Raw genomic sequence first — 21,366 nt, 5'->3', positions numbered from 1 at the left:
TCAGATACAAGGAGAAAATTCAGAATTCCTGATCTTGAATTACCAGTTTTTACTCTATTTTATTGAACATGGTGGTCCAAAGGTTGTTTTGTATGTCCCACCTTGTCTTTATTTTTTTCTCCTTTTAATATGCACTAGCTCACAGCTTGGTCTTTTGAAAAAAAAAATTAACTAAATCTTCAGTTGAAGAAACAAGGTATAGATTTTAAGCAAAAATTGTAAGCCAAAATAGGTATCTATAGACTTTTTTCTGTCTCCAATAGCCATAACATGATTTGTAAAGGTTTATAAGTTCTACAGACATTTACAGGGTGTGTGTTCTAGGTGCATCTAAAATGGACTGTGCCTGGTGCTAACCATGTTATTTATGTATCTTCTATCATATGCTCAGTAGTAACTTTATTCTCAGAGCATATTTACAAAATGACACTGAGACTGATAAAAATGGCATCTGTTGAACTTCTAATATATGGTATACATTCTTACAGGTGTTTTACATGTTATTTCATTTAATTCTATAAACCTATTAGAAGTAGTGATAACCACATTTTCATGAGGAGATTAAAGTTCAGAGAAGTATTTACCTCAAATTCCACATCTAGAGACTGGAATTTGACCCATTCTGTTCCATATCTCTGCTCTTTCTACATTATTACACTCCTCTGCATTTTAAAGTGATTTTTACTTTTAGTCATTTTCTTATATTTCTTCCCCTTCCCCATCAGGCAAGAACCTTTGGGTTAATATATTATTCATCAATAGATAACTAATGCAAATGCTTACCAAATTACATGCTGGACAACTGGAACTTTCCCATTTCTGTCTCTGGCAATTGATTTAACCAATATTTTTGAAGCTTTATATATGCAGCATTAGATATTGTCCTTACTATCAAACGGCTTCTTATCTAATGGAGGAGGGGTGGTAAAAAATTTTAATTGGACTTTTTCAAAATTAAACTCAAAGTAAACCAAAGTGCAGAAATAAGTAAGGTAATAGCAGAGATACATGAAATTTAAAATAATAAACAATAATTGAAAGTTGATTCTGCACAAAAGTTGATTCTGCAAAAAGATTAATAGAATTGATTGGCTTTTAAAATGCTCAGGGGACAAAAAGAGAAAGTGAGAACAAAAATTAGCAATATCAGAAATGGAAAAGGGACATCACTACATATCCCAGAGATAAAAATAAGATAATAGAAAATGTTCTGAACAATAGCATTAAAATGCTTAATCATAAATTTAACAATATATCAATGGTTGTGCAAGACTTCCACAGTAAAAACTATATAACATTGTTAATAAAAATTAAAGGAGACTTAAATAAATGGTAATATATTCCATGTTCATGGATTAGAAGACTTAATTACCATTAAGATGTTAATTCTCCTGAAGTGGATATAGAGTTTCAACACAATCCCATATAAAATCCTAGCAAACTTTTTTAGATATTGTCAAGCAAGTGCTAAAATGTATATGAAATTTATAAAAACCTAGGATAGCAAAAAACAATTCTGTAAAAGAACATCCAAGTTGAAGAAATTACATATACTTGATTGTAACACTTATGTTACAGTAATCAAGTTAATGTGATATTGACTTAAAGGATAGAAAAAAATAGATCAAAACAACATCAACAATCTGGAATCCAGAAGTTGACTCACTTATATAGACAACCAATTAAATTTTTACAAAAATACAGCAGCAATTTAATAGGGAAAGAAAAGTCTTCTCAGTAAATGGTTCCAAGAAACCTGGGTATCCATAAGGAAAAAAATAAACTACCATTCCTACAACACATCACACACAGAAAATAAAAGATCATAAACTTAAACTCAAAAGCTAGAATTATAATGTTTTTTAAAGAAAACATAGAATAATATCTCCATGAATTGTAGCCAACAAAGATTTCTTAAGCCATAGAAAACATTAACCATAAAAATTTTTTTAAATGAGAAATTACTTCATTGAAATTAAAAACTTCTGTTCCTTAAATATCACCATTAGGAAAATGAATAGGCAAATCACATACTTGGGGAAAGTAGTCATAATAGATATACCTGAAAAATACATATATCCACCATATGTAAAGAACATCTACAGTTCAACAACAAAAATGCAGCAAATTTTAAATATTGGGCAAAGGACTAAAACAGACACTTCCAAAAGAAAGACAAATGAATGGCTAATAAAGATATGATGAAGTGCTCAACATCACTAGTCATCAGGAAACTTCAAATTAAAACTTCCATGACATTATCATTTCACACCAACTAAAATGGCTGAAATGAAAATGACTGGCATAGCAAAAGTTGATAAGGATGTGGCAAAATAAGAACTTTCATACATGACTGAGTATAAAATGGTTAATCTCTTTGGAAAAAGATTAGGTAGTTTCTTATGGAGTTAAATACACACTTACCCTCTGATGCAGCAATTCTACTCCTCAGTAATCATCACATAGAAATGAAACATATATTCCCTTAACTCCCACAATGAAATGCATCATCAAAAACTGTTTGTATTAGTGGAAACTAGCCTTTGCTATGTCTGGCATTGAAACATGTTTTAAAACACTGCTTTTTAAAATAAACTTTAACTTGAAATAAAAACTGTAAACAATTAATTTCCTGTCCATTGGAAGATTATTTCTGACTGAAAGAGTCATCAAAGCAAAGTCTGAAAAGATTGAATTCTCCCGAGTAATATTCTGTGAGAAATATGTAACATTTTGTTTAACATTCTTTAATGCCTTCAATATACAGTTTATTATATCAGAATTCAAATGATTTTTTTTAAATTAGCTTTCACTACCAACCGTAACATAATTGGGCAGATGAACACATAACTATCTAAGGTGGACAATGATAAATGCTACAATGAAGCTAGAACAAACTTGCCATGAGAATATAGCTATAGGGACAGATTTTTCCTTAGACAATATAATATTTAAACTAAGCTTTAAGAGGCAGATATCATGACAAAAATAAAAAGCAAGTACTCAAACTTACTCCAAAGTTGTCTTAATTTCTTAAAGCTTTGATCTCATTGTGTTAGCAAATGTTGAATGAATTCACATTTTTTATTATTTTATCATTCACATTGATATTAAATTAGCAAATATTTACTAAGTACCTAGTATGTCAGTTGTCAGAACTGACATAGTATTTATCTAGTAAATTTTTGTATTTCATACACTTCTCATTACCAGTATGACATCCCCCAGTCAAAGATACTAATGACCTCCTGCCTTGACTGAATGACTTCCTAAGTGGCTTCACTTTCTTTATGTTTAGTGTCCTTGGTGCATTTTCTTAAGTGCAGATGATCTTTTAAAAGCCTACTAGAAACATGTTATAAGGCCTTTTAGTTAGATAGTACTTGTTCTTTGAATATTCTTTCCCTGTATGTATATGGTTGTATCTTTCTAATACTTCAAATTTTACTTAAAGTTCACTGCTTTTGTGAGTTGTTATTCTGACAACTCTATCTAAATAGGTCTTCCCAACCCCAAACACATCTTTATTTTAGCACCATTTCTTTTTTAATTTGTACTTAAGTATTGGTCTGTTTCTGTATTTTAGGTCTCCCCAACAAGGCTATCAGGTACTCAAGGGCAGGAATTTTACTTGTTCAGGTATGCAGTGTATATCTACCACCTAGAATGGAGGCAATGCATAGTAGACACTGAATAAATATATATTTACTGTTGTATTGTGAGCAAAACAAAAATGATCCCTGCTTTTACCTAGTGAGGAAGGTAGATACTCACCTAATAATCACAGAAATAAATGGAGAATTAGAAACTGATAAGTGCTTGAAACAGAGAGCATGATTTTATTAGAATGTGTAATAAAAGGAAAAGATCTTCCTGGAAGAGTTAGGACAGACTTTCCCAAGGATGGTATAATTGAACTGAGAACTGAAGAGTCAGTAAGAGTTACCCAGGAGTTGAGTGGTGAGACGTGTCTTTCCGTTAAGGAAAAAAGCTGTGTTGTGAGATCAAACCTGATGGGTTAAAGAAAGGCTTCTTACGCAGGGACATCTGGCAAAATCTGGAAGTATTTTTAGTTGTCATGATGGAAGAGGGTGTGCTACTGACATTTAGTGGGTAGAGGTTGGGGACACTGCTCAACATCCTACACAGAATAGGCCAGCCCCTAGACAACAAAGGGTGATCCAACAAAAATGTCAATAGTACCAAGGTTGAGAAACCCTGGGTTAAAGTATTGCTTCTCAAACATTTTCCTTACAATACAAAATATATTTTTACAACATAATCCAGTAAAGTAACACAAAACATAACAAGCATTTACATGAAATAATATTTACCCTTTTGTTTGCGATGTAACCTATCTTCCCTTCCCTTCCCTTCCCTTCCCTTCCCTTCCCTTCCCTTCCCTTCCCTTCCCTTCCCTTCCCTTCCTTCCCTTCTATTATTTTAATGCTGGTCTTGATTCACAGAATTTATTTCATGACTCATTATTAAGTCTCAGTCTGTAGTTAGAAAAAATCACTGTGCTGAAGTATCTAAAAAGAGATGACTGACTGGAGCTCAGAAATCAAGAGGGAAGGTTGAAAAGTGGTGGAAATAGTGAGGCAGGTGGGAGATCTTTCACAGACCTAGAGGCCAAGCTAAAGATTTTGGTCTTTATCTAAAGAGTAACAGAAAGACTTTGAAAGAATATGAGCAAGGATTGGCATAATTAGATTTTTTTACAGTACACAGCAGTACTGTCCAACAAAAATATAATGCAAGCTACATATCCAATAATAAATGTTCTGGCAACCATAGTTTTTAAAAAGGTAAAAAGAAACAGATGAAATTAATTTTAATATGTTCTACTTAATTCAATGGATCACTTCAACATGGAATCAATATGGAATCAATATAAAAATTGTAAATGAGGCCAGGTGCAGCGGCTCACGCCTGTAATCCCAGCACTTTGGGAGGCCTAGGAGGGTGGATGAGGTCAGGAGTTCAGGACCAGCCTGGTCAACATGGTGAAATGCTGTCTCTACTAAAAATACAAAAAATAGCCGGGCATGGTGGCAGGCGCCTGTAGTCCCAGCTACTCAGGAGGCTAAGACAGGAGAATTGCTTGAACCCAGGAGGTGGACGTTGCAATGAGCCAAGATTGTGCCACTGCACTCCAGCCTGGGCAACAAGAGTGAAACTCCGTCTCAAAAAAAATAAAAATAAAAAATTATAAACAAGATGTTTTACATCCTTTTTTCACACTAAGTGTTTGAAATATGGTGTGTGTTTTATAGCTACAACTCATTTCAATGTACACTAGCTGTGCATTGCTCAATAGCCCCTGCAGCTAGTGGTAGAAAGGCACACCTTACAGTACATGTGTAGAGAATGAGTTGGAGCAGAATAAAGGTGAATGTGGTGAGACCCGTTAGGAAGAGATTGTCATGGCCCAAGCAAGACATGATGGTTACTTGTGGTGCGTGGTGGTAATATACATGGAGAGACATGGGCGATGTTAAAGAAATATTTAAAAGTAAAATGAACAGGTTCTAGTTATGATTTTTGATATTGAGTGGGGTGAGGGTGGATGAATAAAATGGAAATTATCTGGGAACCTGAGTATGTCTCCTTTTTCGCCCTTGCAAAATAAGTGGAGTCCACTCCTCTGTGTTAAAAACCCCTAAGGTCAGAGTTCGGTTAACTGTAAGAGGGTTAATATCAGAGCTTTTTAAAAATGGTGTACACAGTCTGTGATTCCACAACTAGTGAATGTGTATGACTAAGCCCAATTTTTTAAAAAATTTATCCATTACTTGATCTACAAAAATTTAACTTCTCAACTGAAAGCTACATAAGGGTAGAGATTTGTTTAGTTACTGCAGTAGTCTCACAGGCTAAAATGATTCTTGGCAAATAACATGTGCTTAATAAATATTTGTTGAATGAATGAATCTGCTTATTTAAGCCCTGGTATTCTTTTGGAACATTTTCAAATATTAAATATTTTACAGATATCTGATCATAACAAATAACTGTACCACAGGACTTGATGTACCATTGAGTTTAAATCCCTTATTTATCTGTTCTTGGTATTTATCAGGATGAATGCATTAGTAGTCTTTCCTCATCAAACTGCCCAAGCTTGTATATTTAGGTCTGTGTTTATGTGTATGTATATATATGTGTGTGTATATCTTGGAGGTAAATATCTATCTGTGTTCATCCTCAAAATCCAAAAGTATTACATTTCTTTAATTTATGACATGTTAAAATCAGATACTGAAACTGTGCCCCAGTGGTAAATAAGTTGTTAACTAGCAAAATTTCTTGAGCTTCTTTTGCAGGACAGTGGAGAAAAAAAAACAGTTTTTACAATCCCTTCTGTCTGCAACAAAGAAAGAAAAGAATGCTTCTCTTTTTGCCACCCACAATCCTTGGGCAGATATCCAAACTCACTTAAATACCCTCCTTACTTCAGGAGAACATAGAATTTTCCTTTCAAAGAGCCTGTACCAAGGCTGATAAGACGTATGAAGAAGCCCCTAATAACTTGGTAAGGGCTGCCCTGACTTGACCATCCCAACACCAACCCTTGATGAAATCCTAGCGACATGGAAAATAGAAATAAGTTTGAACATTATAGAGATTGCATACTTAAGGGGCTAAAGAAAGGAGTTTTGACACAAAAAGTTTAAATTACACCCAGGAGGTCAAACAAAAGCCTAAAGAAGACCCCTCAGAATACTTACAATTTGGGGGCTTACTGACGGTATGCAGAGATAGATATGGAAGCTCTGAAAAATCTAAAAATGAGAAATATGACCTTTACAGGACAAGCTGCCCCCAACATTCAGAATAAATTGCAAATAGTGGAAGAGGCTTTAGGAATGCCCATGTCTCAGTGGTTTGAGATTGCTTTCAAAATTTTCAATGGCTGAGATGAGGTCCCAGAAAATAATGAACAGAGCAAAATGAAACACCAGGCCACCTTGCTGGCTGAAGCCCTGAGCGAGAAACTATTGGGAGGAAGCATATCAGCTACTTCATCTGGTGCTCCACTTGGTACTTATAGATGGAGTTTGGCAGGTCCCATTCTCAGGGTAAACAGAACTTACAGGGGCTTGTGTCCCAGCCACCAGGTGGGCTGTTTCTTCAGGAATAACCTCCTGTGTTTCTAGTTCATATATACCTATCTGCAATTGTTCAACCCAAATGCATCCACCCAAACATGGTCTTCCACTCTGCAGCATTTAAAACCAAAGATACTGCCCCTAAATTAGTTTATCTCATAATCCACTTCAGTGAAGGTTCCTCAAGAAGCTGATAATGTTGATCTTCAAAATGAGATAGTTCTGTCACACACAATACCCTCCGGTTTCAAGTTACTTGGTTTTGCCCTTCCCCAACATTTAACTACCTTCTTGGTAATCACAGGTCTCAGAGGCACTTTCTGCTATCCCCAAGGAACAGAACTTTCTCCTTTGTGGATGACTTTGTGGTTAGTGGCCTGAACCCGGACACATCCACATCTGAGCTTGGTCCAGCTCAAGGCCCAACCTAGTAAGTATTCTCTTTTATTCCCATCTTAGCTATTATAGATAACAATAATGAAGGGATTGAGTATTTCCCTTTCTTTGTTATTAGTTTGCATTTCCTTAGGCAGCCAGTAAACAAACTCCCCAGGAGTTTAGTTTGACCCATTTCTAAATTTCACTGATAACTTTTGCCTTTAGTAACTGTAACTTTTGCCTTTAGTAACTGTGTGCAGCACAGCTGTAGCTCCATGCCATGGGTGACTATGTGGTCACTCAGGGAATGAAAGGTTCCTTATTCCCCACATTTCCATCCTTTCTCTTCCCAAACCACATATTTCTGTGAGTAAGGGCCTCTCTAGGAAACCTTATTTATCTGACACCAATTGCTATTAAACCCTCAAGCCATGTTTTTCCTCTGTTCTAATACCAACAACAGCAATCAACTAACAAGACTTCTTTGACCCCTAAATAATGTGGGACTTTCTCCCCACCAGCAAGCAAGCAATCAATTCTGTAGCAGATACCAGCTGGGTTTCCTCCAATTCAATTCCAACACTATCTTTCTGGAGGTAGCATTAGCTCCCACACATTGAGATCTCAATCCCACAAGACTGCTCCCTCAACTCCCTCCTGCAACTCCCTCAGACACCAGTTGCAATTCTGGACCTCTGGAAATTCTGACCTGCCAGCCTCAAGATGGGGCTCCCAAGATCCCCTCTCTGGGGTCAATCAATTTGCAGGAGCTGCTCAAGCTGCTCACAGAGCTCAGGGAAACACTAACTTATGTTTACAAGTTTATTATAAGGGATATTAGAAAGGAAGGATAAATACAGATGAAGAGGTGTGTAGGGTGGGGTATGGGGGAAGGGGTGTGGAGCTTCCATGCTTTCCCTGGGCATGCCACCCTCCAGGAACCTCCACATGTCCAGCTATCCAGAAACTCCCTGAACCCTGTTCTCTTGGGTTTTTATGGAAGCTTCAGGATGTCAGTATTCCTTCCCCCAGGGTATGGAATGAGACCCTCTCTGGAATGAAGGTCTTATGACCCACAATCAGAAAGACAGGGGAAGATCAGAGTCCTGCCTTGGAGCAGGTGAGAGGTGGGCATGAGAAGGTCAGAGTGATTCTGTTTCCTGAGACCTGACACATTCAACATTATAACAAAAGACTATAACTAAGGCTATGGGAGTGGTGAGCATGGAACTGTGGCTGAAAACCAATAGATGGATGGATGGATGGATGGATGGATAGATAGATAGATAGATAGATAGATAGATAGATAGATAGATAGATAGATAGATACATAGATACATAGATACACAGATACATAGATAGATAACTACTCCACTAGGGTTTTTTGGGAATGGTAGGATTTTTCTGAATTTCGATTCCAAACTTTGGGTTCATGGCTAAGCCCCTTTAGGAAGCCATGAAAGATGAGGATGAGGAACCCCTAAAATGGACTGGAGAATGTCACAAAGTTTTCCAGGACATAAAAGAAAAATTGGTGATTGCTCCTTCCCTAGGCCCTCCAGATCTAAGAAAATCTTCTAACCTTTTTGTCATGAAAGATAGCAAGTAAGCCTTGGGGTGTTAACTCAGAATTTAGGGCCCATAAGAAACCTGTGGCTTATTTTTCAGACCTGGATGTTGTCACACAAAGATGGCCAGTTTGACTTCAGGCAGTAGCAATCATTTGTGACTTGCTCTTTTTAGAGGCTGACAAGTTTACCATAGGGCAGCCTACTACAATGCAAACCCCACATTACATGTTACCTCTCTTAGAACAAAAAGGAGGACATTGACTTAGACCTGAGAGGCTAGAAAAATACAAAACATTATTGCTGGGCAACTCAAATGTGAAACTAAAAGTAGTCTCTATCTTGAATCTTACCACCTTACTCCTGAGTAGCATGGAAGAAACTATTCATTGTTGCATTCATATTGTATAAACTTTGTGACATTCCCCAGTCCATTTTAGGGGTTCCTTGTCCTCATCTTTCATGGCTTTCTAAAGGGGCTTAGCCATGAGCCCAAAGTTGGGAATCCAAATTCATTATTAATTCATACTCGATCAAGTTTATTCTAGTCAGCTCAACTCAGTAAATCAACCCCTAAAAGATCCAAATCTGATTCACTGATGGAAGTAGTTTCATGGATCAAGGGATATGGAGGGCTGAAAATGCTGTAGTGACACTCATCAGGACATGTCCAGCTCAAACTAAATACACACTCATCAAAAAGTAAGCCCTTCTACTCCCCTGAGGGCTTGGAAATATTCAGTCAATGGGGATTTAATTGGGGACCAATGTGTTCTCAGGACACCACATACAAGTATACTAAAGAAAGAGGGATATGTGATAGACAAGAAAAGGTCCTGATTCCTCAGGACTTAATGGAAGAAGTAATTAGTCATGTCCACAAGAGCACTCACTATGGTAGGGATGCTACACTACAATGGATACAAAAATATATCACTGGACCCAACATGTGGAGAACAATCCAAAAGGTAATACATCAATGTGTGATCTGTACAAAGAATAAACCAAATGTAACTGAACATCAGGTTAGTTGCTCACCACATGCAGAGTCCAAGTAACAAGAGTGAGGTCTGATATAAAGAAAGTGGTTTATTCCAAAGCTAATTTGGGGAAGTGGCACGTGTGTCCTGCCATACTGCTTCACTTTTGGGACAGAAAGCAGGCACTTTTAAAAGGCAAGGAGGAAATAATCAAAGTGAGGGGTCCATGCAAGCTCTGGTGCCTTATCCAGTAGGCAGTCAAGCTGGTAACTGCTGGCACATTCATGGACAGGCTGTTATCTCTTGAGGCCACCTCCTGATGGAGGGAGTTCCTTAGTGGGGATCCTTTGGTCTGTAAATTGATTATTAACTCTCCAGGAAATAGATGACCTTGCCCTGTAGGGAGTGTCTGATGAAGGAGAGGGTAAAAGGCTATATTTCCTTTTCTAAAGGTCTAGGTAGGAAGTAGGGAACCAGGGAAACAAATTAAATCATCCCTTAGAAAAAAAGGGTTACTCCATAACAGAAAGACTGGTCCATCTCAGTCATAAAAGGAGTTCAAGCCAGGAGATTAAGACCAGGTGAGGGGTCAGGGGCTGAGGCTCAGGCCTATAATCCCAGCAATGTGGGTGGCCAAGGCAGGAGGATCTTTTGATCCCAGGAGTTCAATACCAGCCTGGGCAACATAGCAAGACCCTATCTCTAAAAATCAGGAAGCAGAAGCAGATGAAGAAGAGTAAGAAGAGTAAGGGGAGGAAGAGGAGGAGGAGGAAGAAGGAGGAGGAGGAGGAAGGAGGAGGAGGAGGGAGGAGGAGGAGGAGGAGAAGAAGAAGAAGAAGAAGAAGAAGAAGAAGAAGAAGAAGAAAGAGGAGGAGGAGGAGGAGGAGGAGAAGGAGGAGGAGGAGAAGGAGGAGGAGGAAGATGAGGAAGGAGAGAAAGAGGAGGTAGAAGGAAAAGAAGCGAGAAAAGTTAAAAAAAAAAAAACCCACCAGTGAGGACTGGCAAACGGATTTCACCATGATGCTGAAGGTTGCCAGAAACTTGAGGTATCTGCTACTATTGTGGATACTTTTGCAAGATAGGTAGAAGTCCTTCCTAATGGGACAGAAAAGTCTTCTGAAGTAGGCAAAACCTTATTAATATCAACCATTTCTAGGTTTGGACTGCCTTCCTCAATGCAAAGTGACAGTGGAGCAGCCTTCATTGCTAGAATGACACAGGAAGTCTCTGGAGCTCTGGGAGTACAATGGAAACTCCATTCTTCAAGGAGACTCCACTCAACAAGAATGATAGAAAAGATAAACTACACTCTAAAAAAAGCTCTGGCTAAAATTTGTCAAGAAACTAATTTGACCTGGGATAAGGTGCTGCTGGTTGCACTGCTTAGAGTGAGGGTGGCCCCCACAAAGTAGCTCCAATTGAGCCCTTACAAAAAACTTTATGAGATACCCTTCCTTCAAAATGAGCTTGACCTAGGGCCTGGAGACATGGAGGGTAAGAGAACCAGATCTCATCAGATATGTCCAATCCCCAGGTGCCACTTTAACTGCTATTCATAAGTTTGCCTCCAGCAGGTTAAGGTCTGTTACAGATATGCCTCTTCATCATTTGACTCTAGGAGACTGGATGGTGCTTAAATCTTGGAAGAACAAACATTCGGAAGATAAGCTGCATCCCGGGTATGTGGGGGTCTTATGAAGTATGCCTGGTAACTCATTCCTCTGTTAAATTATAGGAAGTCACGCCTTGGATTCACCACTCTCGTGTCAAGGTGGTTCCGGTTCAGCAGATTGACCCTATCCCCACAGCCCTGCCAATAGAATGGGAACTGTGCTGAGGATTTCCATAAGGGCTAAGGCCACCCCAACATCTATTGGAAGCATACCTCTGACACAGACTTCTCTCAGCCTCCTGTTTTTGTGAGCCTTTGGCTGCTCTTAGCTGCTTTTCAAAAGAAAGCCACAAGAGAAGACATGTATGCCTCTTAAATTCTTGATCTACTTGTTGCTTGCTTTGTCCTAAATTTCTATTAATTTGTGATTTGTGTGTGTGTTACTACTTGAAAAAATTAAATCATTTCTTGATGATCATTAAGGCTCTTCATTCCCTCTGTTAAAATTATCCACCCCTCCTTCTTCTTAACAATATCCTTTCACTTGCTTTAACCATAGCATGGGAATTTTTCCTTAATACAAATTTCCCAATCTCTTGCCACTTTGGGGATTTTACTTAGTGTTGCATATGTGATCCAAGAACCTCCTCTGTACTTAACCTTGCTGATCTCCTAATTATCCCTGTGACCCATTTCTCTAGCATGCCAAATTTCATGATGACCTATGATAAAAACAAAAACAAAAATAAAAACAGAACCATAGGTATAACCTATCGAGTCAGATTGGCTGATGGAGAATTGTCAGTTCCCTGTTTTCCAGTAACAGTTCCCACAAAGACACACCTATGCTAACAGCTGAAAAACAATGCAAGCACAAAGAGGCCTATGCCCACATACACCAGATATTGGCTAATGGAAGGACTGAAATCATCTATTTACATAACAACATTTACTTTCTGCTTCCTGTTTCCTATCCTGCAGTCCAGAAGAGATGAATTAATGCATCCTCAAAGTACAGGTCTACACCATTATTTCAAGAATCTATACACCATTATATTAAAGTACAGGTCTACATCATTATGTCAAGAAAGTCTAAACCATTATGTCAAAGTACAGGTCTACACCATTATGTCAAGAAGGAATTGAGTATACCTTCAAGGACCACCCACTTCCCTACGTTTGTACAATAGATGACTCCTCCTGGACACCACCATAAACTGACCCCTGGCTTGACCAAGTCCTAAATGAAATTCCCAAAAACTTGAATTTTAACAACATGTTTAGTATTCTGTGTGCCCTCTTCAGGATATATCTTTACTTGCAGAACAAATGGCCAGTCTTGGACCTATGAATACCTTGACAGCTGTCATATAGGAGGGTTCTGTTTACTCGGGTACCTACTCATTCCTTTCTTTATCAATAATGTTAGTGATGCCAAGTATTGGACTAGTATCATAAAACTATATGCAAGGGCCAAGATTTATGTTAGCTACCCTGCCCAGTAAATATTTGTCAGGCAGCTTATCACATGGGGCATGATATTTCTTCAGGTGAACTCTGTTAACTAGGTGGGGTGTGCAGTTCATGAACACAGGATTAGAAATCTTTCCAACACCCTGGCAAGGCTTGCCAATGAGACCATCTTACCCATAGTGGCAAAACAGAGATGCTAGATTCTTTGGTTAAGATAGTATAGATCATGGAGTGACTCTTGATTGTATACTGGCCGAGCAAGGAGTTGTTTGTGTAGTAGCTAACACATCATGTTGCATTTACATTAATACCACTGCGGAAGTTGAGACACATTTGGAGAAAATCAGACAAGAAGCCACCTGCCTTAACCAAGTATCTACCAAAGAACCAGAGTTCTTCTACTTTATAATCTTTTCAGTTGGCTTCCCCAGAATTTTGGATCATTTTTCTCACCTGTATTGCAACTTTTCCTGATTATTCATTTCCTCCTGTGTGTTATGAGAAAAATGTTCAATTTCTTAACTCTCTGATGCTGAAAATGTCTCTTTCCCAGAACCGGGTTGAAACAATTTCTGAAATGTAAGCCTGATACCAGGGAACTCCCACAGCAAAGTGCTAAACAATTTCACTTCTCTAACTAAGGTTGATGCTCCTGGTCAGCAGAAAATACCTAGAATGGTCATCATCACAAGATTTAGGAGTGATTAAAAGACAGGGGGCACTGAGGCATGCCCCAGGGTTAGAGAATTTGTTAACTAGCAAAATTTCTCCAGCTTGCTTTGCAACACAGTGAAGATAACAAGTAGAGAAGAAAATAGATTGTTAAAATTCCCAGGATTTGCAACAAAGTTGGCTGGCAGGCTGACACTAGTTGGAACCAGCATGGCTGACTACAGTCTGCACAGAGTAGATTTACAGAGTAGATTTACTCACCCCATAAGGGACCTTTTGACACAGAGGGCTGAAAACTCCACCTCCAAATCACACTAATGCTGCCACTTTTTGAACATGCAAGGCATAAAGAAGCATGCAGGGTCAACAGCACATGCCCAAGGGACTTCTCAAATGCCATTTCTTTCCAGACCCAAAGCCCCACCCTCAAAACGTCTCCCTAAAATTTATGTTGACAAGGACAGTAAGGGGAGACCAACTTGAGCATTTCCTCCAGTCTCCTTGTCAATCCACTCACAAAAACCTTTCTCACTGCAAAACCCGGAGCTTTGGTGTTTAGTTTTCTGTTGCTTATGGGCAAATGGATTCAGTTTAGCTTGATAACAATATGAGTATACATCATGCAGGTTCCTGTCCATTCTGGGCTTTCCCTCTGGAGTTCATCAGTACTCTGCCTCAACAAGAAAGAACATTGTTGTTTATAGTAGTTCTATTTTTAGATTTTTGAGGAATGTCTATATGGTTCTGCATAGTGGAATGATGATATGATCCAGCATCCCCTTGCTGGGTAAGTAACCAAAAGAAAGAAAATCAGTATATCAAAGAGATGTCTGCACCCCCATATTTTTTTGCAGCACTATTAACAAAAGGCAAAATATGCTATTATCCTGAGTGTCCATCAGTGGATGAATGGATAAAGAAAATGTGGCATATATACATAATGGAATATTATTCTGCCATAAGAAAGAATGATATCCTGGTATTTGCAACAACAGGGATGGAACTTGAGGATCATATGTTAAGTGAAATAAGCCAGGCACAGAAAGAAAAATGTCACATGTTCCTACTCATAATGTGGGTGCAGTAGATTTGGAATGTTCCCACCACAAAGAAATGATAAATATTTGAGGTCATGGATATCCCAGTTGCTATGGATATCCCAGATGTGATCATTACACAGTGTATGTTTGTGTGAAAATATCACATATAGCCCATATATATGTACAACTACAATTAGCTCGTAAAAATTAAAAATCAAAAAAATTAAGAAAAAGAACAAGCATTACAATATTTTGAATGATCTTTCCTATAGTTACATTTTACAACATAGGTTCTTATCGAATCTTTTCAAATATAAATAGGAAATAAGACATCTTTTTTAAATGTATCACAAAATTACAGGTTTCTCATATAAAATGCTGATAGACTATCTATAAATAAATATGGAATAACAATATAAATATCTTTGAACCTTTCTTTTCCTACTTAACAACAGCTATAACGTGTTTCTCTGTTAATAAAGCACCTCTTTAACATCTGTGTATATCTACCAAGGGTTTAAACAAATTCTTTCATCCTTGGATTTCAGGTTGCTTACAGTATTTTGCTATTATAAATAACACTGCAATAAACATTTATGCTAAATGTTTCCACACTCATTCTGTTTTTTCTTTTCAAGAAAAAATTTCTAGAGAAAAAAAATTCCATGTTAAAGGTTATGTAAATGTTATGAGTCTTAATACTGCCAAATTGCCTTGAGAGAGACTTGTGTTGATTGCTACTTCTCCCAGCAGTGCAGTACTTGAGTCCCTAATATCACACACCCGCCCAATCAGGCGCCTTGTCTTTGTCACTTTGGTAGATGAGAAATTGTCATCTTCATATTAATTTGCATTTATTTTATTACTAGCAAGCATATATAAACATTTTTTCACATGTGTATCAGTGATTTCTATTTATTTCTGCATTATTTATTCATGCCCTTAGTCCATTTTTTCTTAGAGATTATCTTTTTCTTTTTTATCTTTTTCTCATCCACTCAGAAGTGAAACGGCTTTAATATATTAATATTAACCCTCAATTACATATGTTTTAAACATTTACCAGTGGGTCACTAACTGGGAGAAGAGGGGTACTTTGTGATATTTTGGTTAAGGTTTTTGTGTGCTCGAGTCTACTCATCTTTTCATGTAGCATCTGCCTTGATATCACAAGAGAATGTTACTCTTCAACATAGGTTATATAAACATTTATCAAGAATTCATATTATGTTACTTTTATTATTTCATTTTCAATATTTAAATATTTAATCCATTATAAAGTTAATTTTGGTAAAAGTATCAAATAAGGATATGATGTGAATCTTTCCCCATATGTTTAGCCAATTACAACAACATGCTAAAGGTATAATCAGTTTTTGGTTCACTGACATGATTTTCCAACTTTACTATATAAAACTTGTTCTACTCAATGGAGTAATAGAAGATTGAGTAAAAGGGGAGTATACCTTAATAAAAAGCTAACAATAGGAGAAATATCTCTAAATATGATACATAATTTAGTTTTTCTAAAACTTTGAGTGCTTGGCAATGTATATACAATTACTAAAAGCCTACATTAGAATGAAATTAAATCATAAAATAAAATTTCAAAGGTATTTGTTATCACTCAGTTCTAGTTTCTAGTTCTCTCAGTTTACTTGAAATGACTTTTATGAAGCAGAGGAAACTAATTGGGAAGAAAATTTGCCAGTGTTAAGCTTGAACAGCTAATTGAGTTTCAGACTTAAATGGTATCTTATAAGCATCCTTGAAATATTAATAAGAAAAGTCAAACATCAAAAATCTTCTCTTGGTAAAAGAGTTTTCATTGTTGCTATTAGTAACAATGCAAATTTGAATTAATGGAAATATTTTTAACTATTCTTGCAGAAAATTTTAGACACAAACAGAAGTAGAGAAACTAAAATAATAAGCTGATATACTCACCACCCATCTTCAACAATTTTTAAACTCCTGGATAGGATTTGGTGCTTACCCTAAAACACAAAACCATCCTCACCTAAAAATTTTCTTAAATCCTTAAAATATTCATCAGTGTTCACAGATCCCCAATTATCTTCTTTCCACTCTTTTTAAAATATTGCCTATTTGACTTGTGATTCAAGTAAGTACATATATTGTGGTTCACTGTTACATTTTGTCTCTTTGTAGGTTCTCCTTCAATATGCTGGGTTTTAATCTTTGCATTTTTTGTTGTTGATGTTGTTGAAGAAATTGGCTCTATTGCCATATGGAATTTCTCCACAGTCTGAATTTTGTTGATTGCCTCTCCTTGATGAAATATAATACATTGATAAGATTCAGATTCTTTTGTGTGTTTGTGTGTGTGTGTGTGTGTGTGTGTGTTTCTGAAGGGTGGGTAGCTCCACATTTCCTAAACCAGATCCAGAATTCATTAATCTCTCTAAAACCCCCAGTTTCTTTTAGTGGAAAATATTTCAGTACCCCAATCTGGGTGTCAGTGGGGCTCAGCTGAGTTGATCACTGTTTCTTGGTTTTTACAGAGTGAACCAACCAAAGAAATATCTATTTTATTCAAAGATATTTTGATATGTCAAACTGATGTTCCAGTTCAAATTCAGGACTACAGGTTTACATCTGTATCTCCTTTCCCTCATGTTGAAAAGCTTGGTTTTCCAAATGCTGAGGGATTTCATCACCACCAGGCCTGCCTCACAAGAGCTCCTGAAGGAAGCACTAAATATGGAAAGGAAAAGCCGGTACCAGCCACTGCGTAAACACACCAAAATATAAAGACAAATGTCACTCTGAAGAAACTGCATCAACTAGTATGCAAAATAACCAGATAGCATCATCATGACAGGATTGCATTCACACATAGCAATACTAACCTTAAACGTAAATGGACTAAGTGCCCTAATTAAAATACACAGGCTGGCAAATTGGATAAAGAGTCAAGACCCATTGATGTGCTGTATTCAGGAGACCCATCTCATGTGCTAAGACATACATAGGCTCAAAATAAAGGGGTGGAGGAAAATTTATCAAGCAAGCAGAAAGGAAAAAAAGCAGGAGTTGCAATCCTAGTCTCTGACAAAACAGACTTTAGACCAACAAAGATCAAAACAGACAAAGAAGGCATTGGCATTACATAATGATAAAGGGATCAATGCAGCAAGAAATGCTAGCTATCCTAAATCTATATGCACCCAATACGGGAGCACCCAGATTCATAAAGCAAGTTCTCAGAGACCTACAAAGAGACTTAGACTCCCACACAACAATAGTGAGAGACTTTAACACCCCACTGTCAATATTAGATCAATGAGACAGAAAATTAACAAGGATATTCAGGACTTGAACTCAGTTCTGGATCAAGTTGACCTGATAGATGAACTATCCACCCCAAATCAACAGAATATACATTCTTCTCAGTGCCACATGGCACTTATTCTAAAATCAACCACATAATTGGAAGTAAAACCCTCTCAGCAAATGCAAAAGATCTGAAATCATAACAAACAGTCTCTCAGACCACAGTGCAATCAAATTAGAACTCAGGATTAAGAAACTCACTCAAAACTGCACAATTTACATGGAAATTGAACAACCTGCTCCTGAATGACTCCTGGGTAAATAATGAAATTAAGGCAGGAATCAAAAAGTACTTTGAAACCAATGAGAACAAAGAGACAGAATACCAGAATCTCTGGGACACAGCTAAAGCAGTGTTAAGAGGGAAATTTATTGCACTACATTTCCACGTCAGAAAGCTAGAGAGATCTCAAATTGACACTCTAACATCATAATTACAAAAGCTAGAGAAGCAAGAGCAAACTAATTCAAAAGCTAGCAGAAGAAAAGAAATAACTAATATCAGAGCAAAATTGAAGGAGATGGAGACATAAAAAAACCCTCCAAAACATCAATGAATCCAGGAGCTGTTTTTTTGTTTTTTTAAAAAAAATAACAAAATAGACCACTAGCTAGACTAATAAAGAAGAAAAGAAAAGAATCCAATAGACACAACAAAAAACGATAAAGGGGATATCATCACTGACCCCACAGAAATACAAACTACCATCAGAGAATACTATAAACACCTCTATGCAAATAAACTAGAAAATCTAGAAGAAATGGATAAATTCCTGGACACAAACACCCTCCTAAGACTAAATCAGGAAGAAGTCGAATCCCTGAGTATACCAATAACAAGTTCTGAAATTTAGGTAGTAATTAATAGCCTACCAACCAAAACAAGCCCAGGACCAGATGGATTCACAGCTGAATTCTACCAGAGGTACAAAGAGGAGCTGGTACCATTCCTTCTGAAACTATTTCAAACAATTGAAAAGGAGGGGCACCTCCCTAACTCATTTTATGAAGCCAGCATCATCCTGATACCAAAACCTGGCAGAGACACAACAAAAAAGAAAACTTCAGGCCAATATCCTGATGAACAATGATGCAGAAATCCTCAATAAAATACTGGCAAACCAAATCTAGCAGCACATCAAAAAACTTATCTACCATGATCAAGTCAGCTTTATCTTTGGCATGCAAGCCTGGTTCAACATATGCAAATCAATAAATGTAATCCATCACATAAACAGGTGAGGGGTGAGAGGAAGGAATTTAGAGGATGGGTCAATAGGTGCAGTAAACCATAGGACACACGTATAGCTATGTAACAAACCTGCCCGTTCTGCACATGTATCCCAGAACTTACAGTAAAATAAAAAAATAAAAGAAGAAAAAGCTTGGTTTTCAATGATACCAACCTAATCACTCGTTTGCTTTATCCTACACCACACGTAAAGCCCTCTCAGAGTAGTTACAGCACCACCAACATGTGTGATTGTGATTCTTAAAAATAGTTTACATTTTTTACAGCTCTTTTCTTTGAGTATGTCTTAGTAGTAACACATAATCAAATTACTGAGTTTTAAAGTAATTTAAAAGAGTTCTTGCTATGACATTAGGTCAACTGGATATAGGGTTAGGTTTATTTGTTTTCAGTTTTAAAATATTGCTTTGTACTTAATTTTATTTTATAATGATGTTAAAAAACAAAAACAAACAAAAAAAAACCTTAAGGCCTCAAAGTCAAATCTTCAAAACACAGTATATTTGAAAACATATAGCTATCTGTATCACACTATCCCTCTCTTCTTCTATAGGTAAGCTTTCTAACTTTTTTTTTTTTTTTTGCTTTTATTTTATGGTAGCCTTTCATTGTTTTGTTAGTAAATATTCATATCCATATCCCATGTTCCCACTTGTTTAGATGAACTTTGCCTTCTTTTTACTACCTTGTTTTTTCCCTTATCAATATATCCTAGAGATTGTTCCATAAGAGTATACAGAGAGATTTCTTATACTGTTTTATAGTACTCCATTGTGTAGATGTGCAATAGTTTATTCAACATGCTCCATTCAACTTGTCACCTATTGATGGATATTTGGATTGTTTCTAGTCTTTTCTATTATCCATAATATTATAATAGTCTTGTGCAGTTTTCTAAATGTTTGCCAGTGTTTCTTCATGATATATTTCTACAAATATAATTGCTGGATCCAAAGGTAAATACCTATGCAATTTTGCTAGATTTTGGAAAAATCCCTCTCTGTAAAGGTTGTATTTCTTAATTATCACCAGCAGTATATAAAAGTGTCTACTTACCCATAGCCTTTCCAAAGAAGTATGCTGTGAGGCTTTAGAGTTTTGCCCATTTGATGGGGAGAAATGTTTCCTACAGAACTTTATTTTTCTTCTTTCTTCTTTTTGTGTTTTTTTGAAACGGAGTCTTGCTCTGTCGCACAGGCTGGAGTGCAGTGCTGCCATCCTGGCTCACTGCAATCTCCGCCTCCCAGGTTCAAGTGATTCTCCTGCCTCAGCCTCCCGAGTAGCTGGGACTACAGGTGCCCGCCACCATGCCTGGCTCATTTTTGTATTTTTAGTAGAGACAGGGGTTCACCATGTTGGCCAGGCTGGTCTCGAACTCCTGACCTCAGGTGATCCTGACGCCTCGGCCTCCCAAAGTGCTGGAATTATAGGCATGAGTCACTGCACCAGGCCATCCTACAGTACTTTTAATTTGCATTACTTTTGTGGCAAATGAGGTTAAGCATCTTTTCATTTGGTTTAGGGCCATTTGAATTTCTACTTCTGTCAACTGTCTTTTCATACCATTAGCATATTTTCCTATAGGGAATTTTTCTCCTTTTTCATATTTTAGGCATTATTAACTCTAGTCTATGATAAAGTGCAAGTATTTTCCCACGGTTTTTTGTTTTGTTTTGTTTTGTTTTGTTTTTACTGTGTTTAATTAGCCATGTAAGCTTTTTAAGTTTTGTTGAATCAAATTTGTTGTGCTTTTCTTTTATCACTTTCAGATATTGAGTCAAATTTAGGAACATTTTCCCAAATTTCATATAGAGAAATACACTTGTGTTTTCTCCTAGTACTTACAGTTTTGTGTAGTTCTCTTTCTTTTACTTGTTCCCCACATTTATCCACTTGTATCTGTGATCCATTTGGAAATTAAT

General features: G+C 37.0%; 1 long non-coding RNA gene across 2 annotated transcripts in view; it reads right to left on the bottom strand.

Annotated features, from left to right (window-relative positions):
- LOC107000201 (uncharacterized) overlaps nucleotides 1–4,357 on the bottom strand; it is a 62,274-nt gene extending 57,917 nt beyond the window's left edge. For both annotated transcript variants that reach the window (XR_013397849.1, XR_013397850.1), the window contains exon 1: nucleotides 784–4,357. This is a non-coding gene — a long non-coding RNA (uncharacterized LOC107000201). The remainder of the gene's footprint in view (nucleotides 1–783) is intronic.
- Between the last annotated feature and the right edge of the window lie 17,009 nt (nucleotides 4,358–21,366).

This window comes from Macaca mulatta, chromosome 9 (assembly GCF_049350105.2).
Source record: "Macaca mulatta isolate MMU2019108-1 chromosome 9, T2T-MMU8v2.0, whole genome shotgun sequence".
NCBI classification, from domain to species: Eukaryota; Metazoa; Chordata; class Mammalia; order Primates; family Cercopithecidae; genus Macaca; species Macaca mulatta.
The sequence above is the reverse complement of the archived record's forward strand: the minus strand, read 5'-3'. Positions and strand labels throughout refer to the sequence as shown.